The following is a 15,319-nucleotide window of genomic DNA, read 5'->3' as shown; positions in this document are numbered from 1 at the left end:
GGCGATTGGATTGTGATGGATCTGTGTGTTGCTAATGTCGGCATCAACATTACATAGAAATGCGAAAACGAGAAGTTTTCACTGTATGGATACCATTTTTTGATATTTTCTCACTTACCATTGTTTCGTGTACTGATACGAAACAGAAGTGTTCTCTCCCCTCAAAATAGCAGCAGCAGTAGCAACAACAACAAGAATAACGCCATGTACAACCCAACCGCTACAATCATCGGAAACCTTGAGTTGTTCATTTGCCTACAGATCACGTTATTACCTTGTTGAAAAGTGGTGCAAGACACGATATCATACTTTGTGACAGGAAGACATAAGGTTAGGAAAGGTGGACATGATAGCATAATGGTCCTATAAACTTCGTGCTATTACTGTTAATCAGTAAAAGGAACATTATTATACACAGAATCTTGGAGTAAAACCTTCACATTCATTCTACAGCGGTATTTCAATCGGTTTGAGATTATAACTCTCACCCTCACCCGAAAGAAAGAAAGAAAGAAGCAAACAAACAAAAACCCCAGTGTTGATGTCAAATAAATTAACTGCTAAGTACTAGCTCGTGTCATATTTCAGATCAGTGCCCTGTTACGTCTACTCTGGTCCAACAAACTGAACGATATTCAACCACTGTATGATAGTAATTCATTCGTGATCTTCTGATCACGGAGGAGGAGCAGGATTGGAAATTGGCAAACAGTGACGGTTAGTGCGCACAATAAAAGTAGTTCCGTTTCAATGTCTGTAGACGGCGACGCGACGCGCTACTAGAGAGTGCAAGCGGCTCCGTCCGTGTTTACCCAACGGAGGCCTCTGCGACCGTGACCAGTTTTGAAATTTCAACGGGACTGAAGGTTGTGAGGCTTCTCACCATGCGCGCTTCGATTTTCCCCCACCGTGCTTGCCGTCTTGAAATCGAAAGTTCCCCGTCAAGCCAGACGATAAAATGCTTTAAATGTGTATTATAAAGTCAGTTCGTGAAAAAAATACAGGCTAATTTGTCAAGTTCTTGATTTCCATCACATTTGAAAAGGTCAAGTCAAGCATTGTTTTACTAATGAGTGGTAATGAGGAATGGACTGGGGGGATCTAATAGCCACCGAAACCAGTTTAAACAAAACGACAACGGATGGGAACTGGCTGTTGCTGATTCATCCAATTCACAACAGTCCTGAATTTCTAGGGCGCGAAGGTCTTCTCCTCGCGGGTCGACGTCCCGACAAGTTGGGTGCAATGACTGCTCCTGGATCCTCTTGGAATCAACCGTGGTGAGGGGCTGGACCTCGATGAATTCGAGGCGTACAATGGCGAAGGATGCTGGTGCATTTCATTTACGTAATCGCCACACTGGCCAAAGTGGCGCACTTGAAACGTGGGGTAGCATGCCTACGTCACAGAGCTGAGCGATAGCTTCCCGCATTTGACCAGGTATAACCTTTTCCGAGTGCTGATGGACAACAGAGATTATTCTGCGAGCAAGTTAAAGGAGGGAATCGCAATATATTCACCTTTACGTGCAATGACGTCTCACGTTTGCATTAAAAAAGATGATATGACTCTCTCATCAATGAAAAAATAGCTGCTGTAGTATGCTTGCAGTGAAAGTAAACACACATACTCACACACACATATATGTATATATGTATGTATATATATATATATATATATATATATATATATATATATATATATATATATATATATTATATACATGTATATATACATATTGCATAAGTGCTAATTAGTGAGCTCTTCCTACAGAATTTTATATGATGTCAAGCTGCCGAGTGCTCAAGGAATTCCAATGCTCTTGAGAAAGTGTGAAACGAATTACACGACCAATAACTCGATGTCCTAGACTCCCATTTCATTAAAAAACACACAGCCCAAGTTTGATATGAACTTTTGCTGTTATGGCAAGTGTCATGGTGATGACAAGAATCAAGCTTTCCTACTGACTGTTACTACAAAAAGTTACTTTTGTAGGAAGAATTGCTATCCTAACATCTATTCTAGAATGATACCCTGGTCAGTACCTATTTGAATCGTGTTTTTGGTAGGTAAAGAAAGATGAAGTCGATAAAAAAAGTGAGTCGCAAAGAAGCTCTGCGAATTAAAAAATGAAAAATCATTATGCCATCAAAGATTTGTCCAAGAAACATAATGCTCTTAAATTTGACGATATTGTTCTAGAGACTTACACCAGATTGGAACCTCACATCTTTTGTGTATCTTTAGGATTTGGAAGAAAAAATTGTTTTCTACATGTTTTGGATTTTATAGTTTGACACCTTAGGACTGGCGTTCTGTGTTATGACTTGTTTGTTTCTCAGAGTCCAATGTACTGAGTATCAGTGTGTGGCTCAGATGGCGTCTTAAAGAATTAGACGTTCTATTGTGTGTGTGTGTGTGTGTGTGTGTGTGTGAGTGTGTGTGTGAGTGTGTGTGTGTGTGTGCGTGTGTGCGTGTGTGTGTGTGTGTGTGTGTGTGTGTGTGTGTGTGTGTGTGTGTGTGTGTGTGTGTGTGGCAGTGCTGTATGTGCATGAGTGAGTGAGTGTTAATAATTTCGTGAAGAATGCCATGAAGCGCTAAACATTCCAGCGGGGCGACACTGCGGTGCACTATCAGACATATGCGGCATTCGCATGAACACCAGCCTTTCGCCATGCAAGACGAATTGATCGCTCGATAAGAGACAGGTAAAATGGCGCACTCACAGTGAAAGTAATATCCGACAGCTTTTCCGTGATTGTCCTTGACGCCACAGAGCGCCTGCGGACATTGCCCTTAGGGGTGACGAGAGTAGGCGAGGATTACAGACAGTGCGTACTTCTCGCTCCTCACTCACTATAAGACGGTCACCATGTATTTGTCGACATCTCATCGTTTGAAGTGTGTGAACACGTCCTTTTTCGATATCATTTAATTGGCTATCGTAGAGTCACTGAGGCATTATGGAAAGTAACACGTAATGCATGACAATTTCAATGGCCGTAGTAATCAATTACATGTAGTAGAAGATCGAGAAACCACTTTTGTACGAGATGAATTTTGAAAAAAAAAATAAACGTGCAAGCAATTCACGAGCACAGATAGCGTATTGATATAATTAGGTCATAATCTACATGAGATATCAAACTGTTTTCGGCTTCATTTCTTCGGTTTAAAGAATCAAATCATTGTTAATGTACAGGTATTGGTTACCTTGAACATGATTTATTTAGAAAATGTCATGTCCCATAGTCTATTAAGTCGATATCACGTATTACATACGTATATTACATATTACGATACTACGTATTTCCAGTTTATTATTAATGTGACTTGCAACATAGAAAAACGTGACAGATATTCTACCCCCCCCCCCCCCCCGCCCCTTTCCCGGGAAAAATTAAGAATAAAAGGTCAGCAGATCAGTGTTGTTTATAATGTATTAAAAACAACATTTTTTAAAGCTTAAAGGGGTGGTATGGTTTTGGTTGAGATGAGGCTTCAGGTTTCCAACTTTTGTGTGAAATAATGAGGACCTCTTGTGAAATATGAAAAAGCATACCATTTTAAGAGAAATTCAAAGTTTATTTGACGAAAATTGATTTTGATATGGCTGAGATATTCAAATACAAATAGGTCCTAATAAACGATGGGACCCACCTTATATTGGGATCACTTTGTTTTACTTTGTTGTAGGATGTCACAGCCACATCCAAAACAAATCCAAAATCTTTGAATTCCTCTTAGAATTGTATGCTCTTTCATATTCCATTAGAGGTTTCTTATTATATCACATAAAAGTAAATAATTGAATCCCCAATCTCAACCAAAACTATGCTGTCACTTTAACAAGCTCTAACTCACCGACAAGAAGACAGAAAAGAAAAGAGATAAATATACACACATGTGCGCATATGGATAGATAGATAGACATGCAAGTACTTAGAGCATTTATACATTCTACATTCGGTATGCTTCTAAGTGTGTGATAATCGGATTAGGCTAATTTTCAGAAATCACCGTAGAACTTCTTTTTGCGAAGAGGACAAACTGATTAATTGTAAAAAACAATCCGTTGAAGCATCGACCGTTCAACTGTTGCCGAAAAACTGACGAAATATGCAAGGTGATTCAATCGGTTGACAGAAACGAAAGGGACAACATCTCTGCAAAGGGCACTTTTATTTTTCGTCATTAGTGGTGAGGATTAAAGATCAAATATCAAAAAAATTGCTTCAGCTAAAAATCTGCGGAAACTTTGACTGTTTTACAAAATATCAGTTGAAATTTAAGTGAGCATATTATATAACCCCTCTCAATGCATAGCCAGGAAGAAAGAGCCACGTTACTCCATGTCAGGAGAGAAAGAAAGAAAGAAAGAAAGTTAAACAATGTGGGAAATGATATGGTGCTACATTTAGATTCTACATGGTATCGTATTTCGGAAGTGCGACACCTCATTGAGTTTCCGTTACACCTCGTCTTGGAGGAAGAGGAGGAGGAGGAAGAAGAGGAGGAGGAGGAGGAGGAGAAGGAGGAGGAGAGAGAAACAAAATGAAGTTTAATCTTTCGGTTTTGATTCAAACGGCTTCAGTCACAGTCTGCTCGTTAAAATTCGACGACAAACACGTCGTCCTCGTGGGTGAGGATCGCGCCTTTTCCTGTTTGTGGAACGTGCCTATGCCGGCGAGTATCATACCCTGCTGCACCTACAGACGAGAGCGCCATCAATGTACCTCTGTAGCTAATGCGATGACCGACACTGCGTGCAATGAGACCGTACTCTCGAAAATACGAGGCAAGCTCTGCATGACAGTCCATTATACATGTATAATTATGTTTTTTTCCTCCCCTCATGGGAGACACTCCCCTGTAGTGCCACCTTTTAACCCATTGTATATCAAGGAACCGGGAACGGCTTTACGCTTTGGAGGCGAAGGGTAAATTTCCCATGTCGTTCTATCATTAAGGAGTTGTTTATAGAATAGTCGTTGATAAGCTAATCTGTTCATCATTTCAGAGTAAGTCTTTTCTGACCGAGACAGATTCACGTGCAAAACTTTTGCTTCCACAATGCAAACTCGGGCTCTGTTTTTGTGGTGAGAATAAAGTGATGCGCAAGGCTGTCTACAACGTTCACCATGATGCTGCTCACGTTTGTGAGAGACTTTAGCGCACCTCAGTAAGAGTCTGACCCATGCTAAATGAGCACGGCACTACCAATTTGCTAACCTTCCCATACCCATATGAGTCTTACTGGGTAACTTTCAAACCATGACGCATAATGTACCTGCTGCAACCTTTTTATAGATGTGATTGTCCGCTGTTAACAAAAAAAGACAATTTTACAGAGATTATACCGTGATTCATTCTCGTTTAACTCCTCTGATATCTTTGTCACATTCAAGTTGTTGTTAGAAAAATACAAGTTTTAAAACCCTCGATATCTCTCTTCATGTTATTAGTTTCAAATACAGGCTGTAGTTATTGAGTGAATGACTTGGAAATTACGAATACCGGTAGACGTTATAGAGAAACAGTCCAATGTGTTGATTTGATTTGAGTCTTTTATTGTTGTTGTTGTTTTAACGCATAAACGTAAAGTGATATGCGCGCTGTTACATTGGAGCTATATCTCGACTTAAAAAAAAGGAAACAAACAGACAAAGTGATCCCAATACAAACCAGACAGTATGTCACCGTCTACAACATGTGGAGAATTTTCATTGCCATCATGAGATTCCGTGTACAGCTTTATCTATTCTATTCCATGAGTGATCTGATCAATGCATGCCCTTTTGGAAATGATCCGCGAAACGTGGGCAGATGAGTAAAGAAGACCGACATTCCTCTTCCTCCCCAACCCCCTCCCCCTACGATTTCAGCTGTAATTGCTTGTGTACGAGCAGACTAAATCCATTAATACCTATGTAAAGGTTGATGTGTCTCCTCATCGTCTCCTCATTTCATATTGAGCTGTGCACAGGAGTGACTGATGATACGCGTCATGACGGCGTGCGTCGACGAAGCGTTGGTCTCCATTCAAGTCGGGCTCTGCACCTGTTCTCAGTGGATGCCTATTCAACGTTGAGCGCCTTTTTTGAAGAGTTGACAAAGATGAAAAGGTTTAGGCCATTGTGTGAGTCATCTGTTTCTATCCAGCCACAACCTGCCCCCCAATGAAACGAGACACGGCGTAGCTGTGATAGCGTTAGATAATTTCCAGGCCACGGCTCATTCGGGACTGCCCCTGATCATGATACCTTTATTCAATAAGTTTGGCGTGATAAGGGCACTATTAGCAACAAAACAAAACAAAACAATACTAAGGGGGAGGACCCAAACAGGTTCCCGGTTATCAACGATATGCTAATGAAAAACAAACCTCTAACCATTTGGAACCTTGCCCCTTATTTACTTGAAATCAAGCAGAGTTAAAGGGACTGTACAGTACTAGTTGAGGTGGAGATTCATGTTTTGAACATTCCTAAGCGAGATACTGAGAACCTCTGATGAAATATGAAAGAGCATGTAATTTTAAGAAGGATTCAACATTTGTTTGATGAAAATGGATTTTCAAATTGCTGAGATATCCAAAAAAGTGATAATAATAAAAGGCGACAGACCACGCCTTTTATTAGGATCTCTTTATTTCACCATGTTTTTGGATATCTCAGCCATTTCCAAACCGATTTTCATCAAATAAACTTTTGATACCCCTTAGAATTGCATGCTCTTTGACATCTCATAGAGTTGTTTCTGAATATCTCCCAAACATTAAAAGCTAAATCCTCACCTCGACCAGAACTGTACACACCCTTTAAAGTCACGACTCAGCGTGCGGAGGGTGTCTGGACTGGAATGATGTAGGCAGCATGTTGACAAGTTTGTCAGTACAACCTAAAAAATATTGTGCTCACTCTTCTACTTTTTAACTCAGCAGAACGAAATATTAAAAAGGCAGGGCGTGTAATTTGTTAAGTGTGGTGAACGCTTCAAAGAATATTAATTACGCACGAGAAGACTTAAAGAAGTAGTCTGCTTCCAAATAGATTTGATCAAATGATCAAAAGGTCAAATGTTTGTTAAAGTTCGAATGTTTTATCTTTTTCAGCACATTCTGTTTAAATGTGAGACGGTGTTTTGGAATCAAAGCTGATAACATTTTGATGAAGCATGTTACTACGAAATTTAAACTTGTCCTATTCTATTCAAATTCGTAATCTCCCAGGGGCGGATCCACGAATTCCGTAAAGGGGGGAGGGGGCAATGAATATTTCTGGTGCCACTTCCGAGTTTAATCAGCTGACAAGGAAATAAAGAAAAGGAGGCTCCCTCGTGCAAGTTTTCCTTTTCTCGTGTCACTTCCGGGTTTCATCGACCGACAAGCAACAACAACAACAAAAAAAAAGGCTTCATCGCAATTTTCTGGTGCCACGACAATCGGCTAACAAAAATAGTTTCTTTTTTAAATTCTTTTTATTTTTATTTTTATTTCTTTAAATAAAGTGTGGGTGCCCGGTGTGCTCCCAGGTGGATCTGCCACTGAAATCTCATCCACTCTCAGCTGAAACTGCGTCTAAACTAAAAAAGGATTTTCTCAAAACTGTTCTCAATTGACGGCTGTCTTTATTACCGATGTTATATAGGTTTTTATCAATTATCGTACTGGAAAGATTGGAGACTGTGGAATAGAATGACACCCCAAAATAAAGAAATGGATATCCAATGACTTCTCGAGGCTTTCGTAGTGTCGTGAGAAACACTACCGCGCCCAACAAGGAACAAAATGTTACCTTTTTATGACAAGTGACGACAGATACATCAATAATTGTGAAGAGAAGTATCCCAATTTTCCCCGTTCCGAGCCCATTTTCAAGCAAATGTTTCTTTCCGTGCCATCCTATATATATATATATATATATATATATATATATATATATATATATATATATATATATATAATATATATATATATATATATATATATATATATATATTTGCCAGGTATGAAGATGATATTGACACTCCGCTCATTCATTATGCACAAAGTTAACATTAATCTTCCTAAAAGTGCATCCAGAGATGCATCTGAGAGCAACGATGCAGAAAAGGAGGACACGGTTTCTCGACTGGGTTTGGCTATCTTTCTGATTGAAGTACGAAACAATGCAAACGACACTTGGCCTTTCGTATGGAGAGAGGGGCGTGCTTTATTTTTTCATCATTGTTACGATTTGATTTGCAGCCGCAACAAAAACAACCAAACAAACAAACAATCGACAAGATGTAACGATTCAGGAAGGACTAATGAAGACATAGCAAACTATAGAACCATAAGCGGCATGAAAATAGGTACCAGGAATACATGTACATGTATTGCATACGCTGAAAAAATAAACATTAAAAGTGTGGGAGCATGTGGAAGGTCATCTGACAACTAGCCTGACTCCAATAATTAATCTGCCAATAACGTACTAGAACATTTAAGGACATATCAAGGTAGCTGGAAATTTACCCGTCGTATTTCAAGGCTATTTTAGACTTCCCTGGATGCCAGTTAACCAGGGAAGGATTAATTTAAGATTTCGGTGAAGGACATGCAGATAAAAAAAAAAGAAAATCCTTCGCCATATACATTGTCATCTCATTTGTACGCACGCAATTAGGGATGGCACTTGACGTGATTGAAGCAGGTGTGAAATTATTTAGAAGGGAAAAATCGTCCAATTGGAAAAAGGAAATGATCATGTACTGTATATTTGATTTCCATGTACACGTACTTCCTGATGGGATAATGACCATGAATTGCATGAGGCTATTAGAAGGCAACTTACCGTTTCATTCAAAGCCGATTAAGCCTTTTTTTGTTTTCTTTACAACTTCCCACGACAATTTTGCCTGTGAAGGCCATTTATCTGTTTAAGGGCCAAGTTGATCAATGTTTTATGGAAGTCGTTTTGATGAATTGGATAATGGCACGGGGATACCAATTGAGGAGGACGGCATGAGGGATGTGGTGAGGTACGACATGGATGCTTGACTTTCACTCAAACGACGGACCACGAACATCACGGCAACCAGCTGAACAGGTTTTGCCCTCATTGCGGTGGGGGGGGGGGGGGGGGGGAGGAGGGGAGGGGGAGATGCCGTCATAGTGCCTTCACTCCATTAAGGCCATGATGTCGGCAACAATTTTCTCTCAATATCTGGACGCAACTCGGTAATGATACCGTGGGCCAATACAAATATAGCCCCGGATATTGCCTCAAAACGACCAGCGGCTGTCACAGTGAGTTAGGTTGATAGTTCGTTCCATCAGCCAAGGGCCAGCATCGCTCGAAGTGAAATACAGGAGCTCATGGAGCCGTGGCTCTCCGTGTGTTTACACGTCGATAGAGGAGGAAAAAAATCAAGGGACTATCACTCACACAGGTTTTTCTTCTTATGACAGAATGCGAAGGAAATGTCCATCGCATATGAAAATTGACGATTTCAGTATCTACTGTTCCACTACATTTCCAGACTGTTAGATAATCTTGGCCGTCGAATATTACCACATTGTGAAATGAGATCTAACAAATTTACGGAATAGACTTAAGCATGAAGGGAGGGGGCGTAAAACGTACTGGAGAACACAGGGATAAACCCAAATACACTCAAAGAAACACACCGTGAATGAATTTCCCTTGTAATATTCATTTAATATAATATGATGATGTAATATACTATGATATAATATAACATAATCTTATTGTTATAATATATAACATATTATTATATTAAATTTATCGTATGATATAATATAATATATTATATTATATTATACCACATTATATTGTATTATATTATATTATATTATATTATATTATATTATATTATATTATATTATATTATATTATATTATATTATATTATATTATATACATATATATTATTACTTTGTTTTTCTGTCTTTCTGATCTCTTTCTACCTCATTCTGATATTTTGCTGGAGAGAATTCTAACATTATGTCATCCACCGCGCTTTATGCCCTGACTCATTTCACTTTCATCATAGACATCCTTGAGACTGTAAAAAGAGATTTGTCCGGGGGTTTTTCATTTGTGGCTTTACAAATTAGAAAATCGTTTACCTATAGCTATTCAATGTAGTCCACCAACCAATATATTATGCATGTGGATGTCCTCCGGATATATATATATATTTTGTAACTTCTGAAAATATTACATCTCCGCTTCTTTCTAAATTCTTTCCCCCGACGAGTTTACCCAAAGAAAGGAATCGAGTGTGTCATAACGTTTGAAGCATGGTTCTTGATGCAAAATTTATGTTTTTGGTTGCCTTGATCAACCTTGCGCACCTTGAAATCGCCCAGCAGCAAGGGTATAAATAGAGAGTGAAAAATAATATATCATTTCCCTTTCTTTCTCTTTCTCTCTTTATCCTGTCAGGCATGTATGAGAGTTATCATTGACGTCAAAGCGAAGGAAAATGTGCTGAAGTTAAACGCAAAATATCATCACAGTACACTTCACGTTCAGACACATAAAGAGCAATGGTAGCCATGGTAACGATTTTCCATCTCAGGATGCGTATATTACGAATTTGCTATATCTGTATATTAGACCAGTTTATGTTCTGGGACAACAAAAGCAAATGGGCATGGGAAAAACGCTTACACCGAGCTAATTAGGTTCGATGGATGCCGCATCGCTCTTTTAGGCCTTCAAGGCTCAAAGAGCATCGTTCCACAGTTCTGCACAGCAGTCACGGGAGAGCGGCACCATTCATTATTTTGTGGGACACCGCAACAAGGGTAAAAACCATAATGTGCACGATGTCGATAATAAAGATTTCAATCATTGAACGTTACTCCTGACTGTCTTGACTGACTTCTTCGACGTCTGATGTCTGATGTTGCAAGCCTAAAGAGCAAGAAAAGATTTATATGATACTTTTATATACAGTGTCATAGTCTTTAAATTCCATTTTCGACATGATGTTTCACCACCCTTATTTCTCTTGGCACTTCTCCCGTCAAACTTAAAGAAGAAGATAACCAAGACGCTACTTATTGTAAACACAGTCGTGTAACCATTGCAGAAAACCTCTTCAAACTGAAGTGGTTTGCTTTTACAAGTTTCTCAATACAACTGCGGTGCTCCGTCTATAATAGCCAGTGTGAGTTTCTTATCACTGTTGTGAGAGCTTTGAATATAAAACCACTCACGGGATTTTGCAGTCATTTACATTCGTTCTTGTTTTTAAACCGTTTACTCTCTCATTTACACGATTCGTAACGATCAGAGTCTTTCTTTCATAGATAAATAAGATCTATTCTTAGATAATGAAAAAATCAAAGTGATGATAATAATTTCCATGATTATCATTACTGTCATCAGACCATTACTATGAAATCAATAGCTTCTTGTGATTTGGATGACTCTGTTATGTAGATGCACAGCAAGCTACTTAATGTCGATCTTTTTACCAACAGAGAACGGCTGCCGCGTTTTACATACTTTTTTTTCACATGATCAGTACATGTATGGTGATATGGGTTTCTTTTCTGTCAAACTAAAACGAGCAGTCGCGGAGAGATTCTATTTTTAAGTTCGTTTCTGTTGCTTTATATTTGTTTCTTTTTTTTTTGTTAGGAATATCAGTTGTATCAACATGACTTTTTTAAGCTGAGGAAAAAGTTCGACCCTGTTATGAATTAATTCTGTACTCAATTTGCCGGCGTTTATCACAAGATGTTCTTGAAGTGACGTGATTCTTGTATATCGTCGCTGATGTTGGATCCTCATGTCTAGAGACATGCATACAATACTTGATGTTGGACATTGTGTTTGAATAACTACTACCGATCAACTTTGAAAGAAATTCTCTATTATGCGTGCCCTGAAACGGCTGGACATCACGGCGTCTTCTTGATAAGAGTGTGCCCCGTTGCCATAGCAATCATGAATAAACGTTATGGCTATTGTTTGCAAAAACGAAACAAAAGAGAAAAAACACTGTTTTCACTGAATATGACCAGAGTATCTCTCTGTATATACAAATTTGCTCTCCCTTCTCCTTGTTACCTTTTCAACTGCGCACTTTGATTATGGCGTGTGACAATCTACAGTTCAGCAGTGATAATGTTAATATCATTGTTACCCCCCCCCCCCCCCTCCATGGGCCATAAAAATTGGCACTTTAAATATTTCCTCTTTCATCGCAAGGAAACTGATTATTTCTCTCACTCTTTCTTTCTTTCTTTTTTCTTAACTATTTTCATTCCCGCTAAGTGATCTGCAGGATAAGATCAATAATAAGAAAGTTCTTAAAATTACGTCAAACATCACTGACAGTAAATAACTCCAGCACCAAATAAACACTATGATTATTATAGTTTTTATAATTCTAATTCTTTGAGAGACGTTTCAATGGCTCGATAGCTCTGCACATCTGCACTTGTTGATAATACCAAGTTCAATAAACACCCGGTACAACTTTTGCCACTGAATTCGCGTCAGCATCGTTTCATATAACATTATCGGTAATCCTGCCCTTCGTTGTGAACCTTTTTGCCAGCCCGGCAAATTACGAAGTAGAAAAGGAAGGCCGCTGAATTCATGGAAACATGGGTTATCCGGCATAAATGCACAATATAGGCAATATAGTGATGGTACCTAGGATGGAGTTAACGGAGCAATGCTTACGTAAGATGTAGGCCTATGCGATGAAAGGGGGGGGGGGGAGGTACATAAGTACTGTATTGAAAGTATATGGAAAGCGAATCTTTTTCAGAGTTAACGTGTGAAAGTGACCGCTGTGGATGACGTAGCGTTGCAGCGTTGAGACGCTGACACAGCTTCCTGTGGTACAAACCTGATGGGAGAGACCCTATCTCACCAATTGGTGTCCAAGATTGATTGATTCCAAGAAGCAATCAGTCACGAGGACTGTAAATAAACTCATCAACATCAACTTTCATGTCCCTAGTCGGTATAATCACCCACACAGATTCTTACACCCCAACCAGTTCGTATCGGGGTGCGACGTTCCAATATCAGCTCTTTCTTCACTCCGGTATTTGTTGTATTCGATCCGGAGGATCGGGATGGTTTTTAATGTCATGAACGGCTGCCAGCCATTTTTCAAGAACTGGCAGGTGTTGGTATGGTAACTAGATAGGACTATGTTGGTATTTATATATCTTGTTCAATCTGATAGTCAACTCGACTTCCGGTGGAAAACGGTCAATAGGTAATTCACAACTCATTTGAGTCTCCTTTTCAGCTCCTTCGAGGAGTCCGGGAAACTCTCTACAATGGCGGAATGAGGAGGGGGGGGGGGGGGGCGCACCGGACGCGAGAAAACGAGAAAAAATGTGTACTTCCAAGCCTTTTCTTTATTTGCTTGTCATCCGATTCCCCCAGAACCCGGAAGTGGTAAGAGAAAATTCCTGTTAAAGGCCCCCCCCCCCTTTTTGTCTGCAATTAAACCCGGAAGTGGCACCAGAAATATAAACTGTTTGTGTAATATGCTTTCATATCACCTGCATCTTATTTCAAGTTTTAAATTCAAATTTCAGTTTAATTTCATATTTCTCAAGAAATTCGCATACAAAATGCAATTGTACAGTACAAAAACTATTAATACTTTTAAAAAGTCGTAATTATCCTTTTCGTCTTATGAAAAACGAATCTTTGTGTATCATTTCTGATTTGCGGAATAGCACTGGAGTGTGGAGTTTGAAAATACATGAAGTTTGCTTAACCAATGATCAGAGATAATCTTAATTTGTTCCACTTAAACCAATGTGATATTTTTGTCAATTCAGAATTCAATTGAATGAATTATGATGGTTCTTACGGAAACAAAAATAGTAGTGTCATCCGCGAACATTATTAATATGAGAATCAGTGATGAGTTCGTGTTGCCATTTATGTGTACTAAAACAGTGAGGGACTATTATTATAATCATAGCGCCTTTTGGGACCCCACATTGGGTATTTTACATGGATGAATCATGATCTTCTATACATACAAATTGTTGTCTTTCAGATAAATAGCTTTTACATTAAGAATAAGCTGGACCTCATATACCATAATTGTCTAATTTGAGAGTTTATGATCTATGGTATCAACGGCCTTGGTTAAATCCATAAATATCGCAATAACGAGCTCTTCTCGCATGAGTTGTTTTTTACTTTATCTATTAACTGTATGATAGCATGATTATTCAGTCGGACAATCGATTTTTTTTCCTGAAGCCAGACTGCTTTTGATTAACGGTGTTTGTAAATGTTAAAAGAACTAATCTTTTGTATATAATCTTTTTCTAAAACTTTTTATAAGAGGGAAATTATGAGATAAGGCGACAATCATTTTGTTACATATCTGCGTTTTATTATCGTTTTGTGTATGGGCATCACTTATGCAATCTTTTGCAAGTTAGGTCACATTTCATAATAATACAAAAGAAAAATATCGAATACAGTCCATTATAATATTGAAAAGGAGATGAAGTTTGCATCGAACCTCAAATGGAAGGGCGTAATGTCGTTACAAATCACGCGGACATCTCTTTATACGATGTATCGGTGGTATATTATATGCATAATTATTTCTTTTTTATAGTTTGCTTCGCCAGAAGCAATCATATCTGTATGGGGAGCTTACGTTCTCTCCCCCCCCCCCATACACACACACAAACACACTCATACACGCGCATTTTTTCTCCTCGTCTGCAACTCTAATTATAGATTAAAGGTTAGGATAGAGAATGACTTATATCATATATATATATATATATATATATATATATATATATATATATATATATACATATATTCATATATATATATTATATATATATATATATTCATATATATTCATATATATATATATATAAATATATATATATATATATATCATTACCGATAGTATCATCATCATGAATATCACGATAATTATTTCTACATGTAGAAACAGAAATTACGCAACAACAACAACAGCAGCAAATATTGAGAAAGTTGCGAACCTGCGTGATGTAATTCTTAGTGGAATCAAAAGGGCCGCCATATAATGAGAAATGTAATTTAATACATATGGTCCATAAGCCCTCCTCCTGAGCCCTCTACAATGCCCCCGAGTCATGAATATTTACAATATCAAGTACAGTTCGTTTTGAAAACCAACAATCACTACAGCAATGAATGAAACATAGGACAAATAAAAACACTATAGAGAGTCTTAATTCCGTTATATTGAACTTTTAATGTATTCTTTTTTTGGAGAACTTATGAATGCCTATATAT

Source organism: Diadema antillarum, unplaced genomic scaffold (assembly GCF_040938485.1).
Source record: "Diadema antillarum isolate AM-2024a unplaced genomic scaffold, OU_Dant_1.0 seq00000041_RagTag, whole genome shotgun sequence".
Lineage (NCBI taxonomy): Eukaryota > Metazoa > Echinodermata > Echinoidea > Diadematoida > Diadematidae > Diadema > Diadema antillarum.
This window is presented reverse-complemented; position numbering follows the sequence as displayed.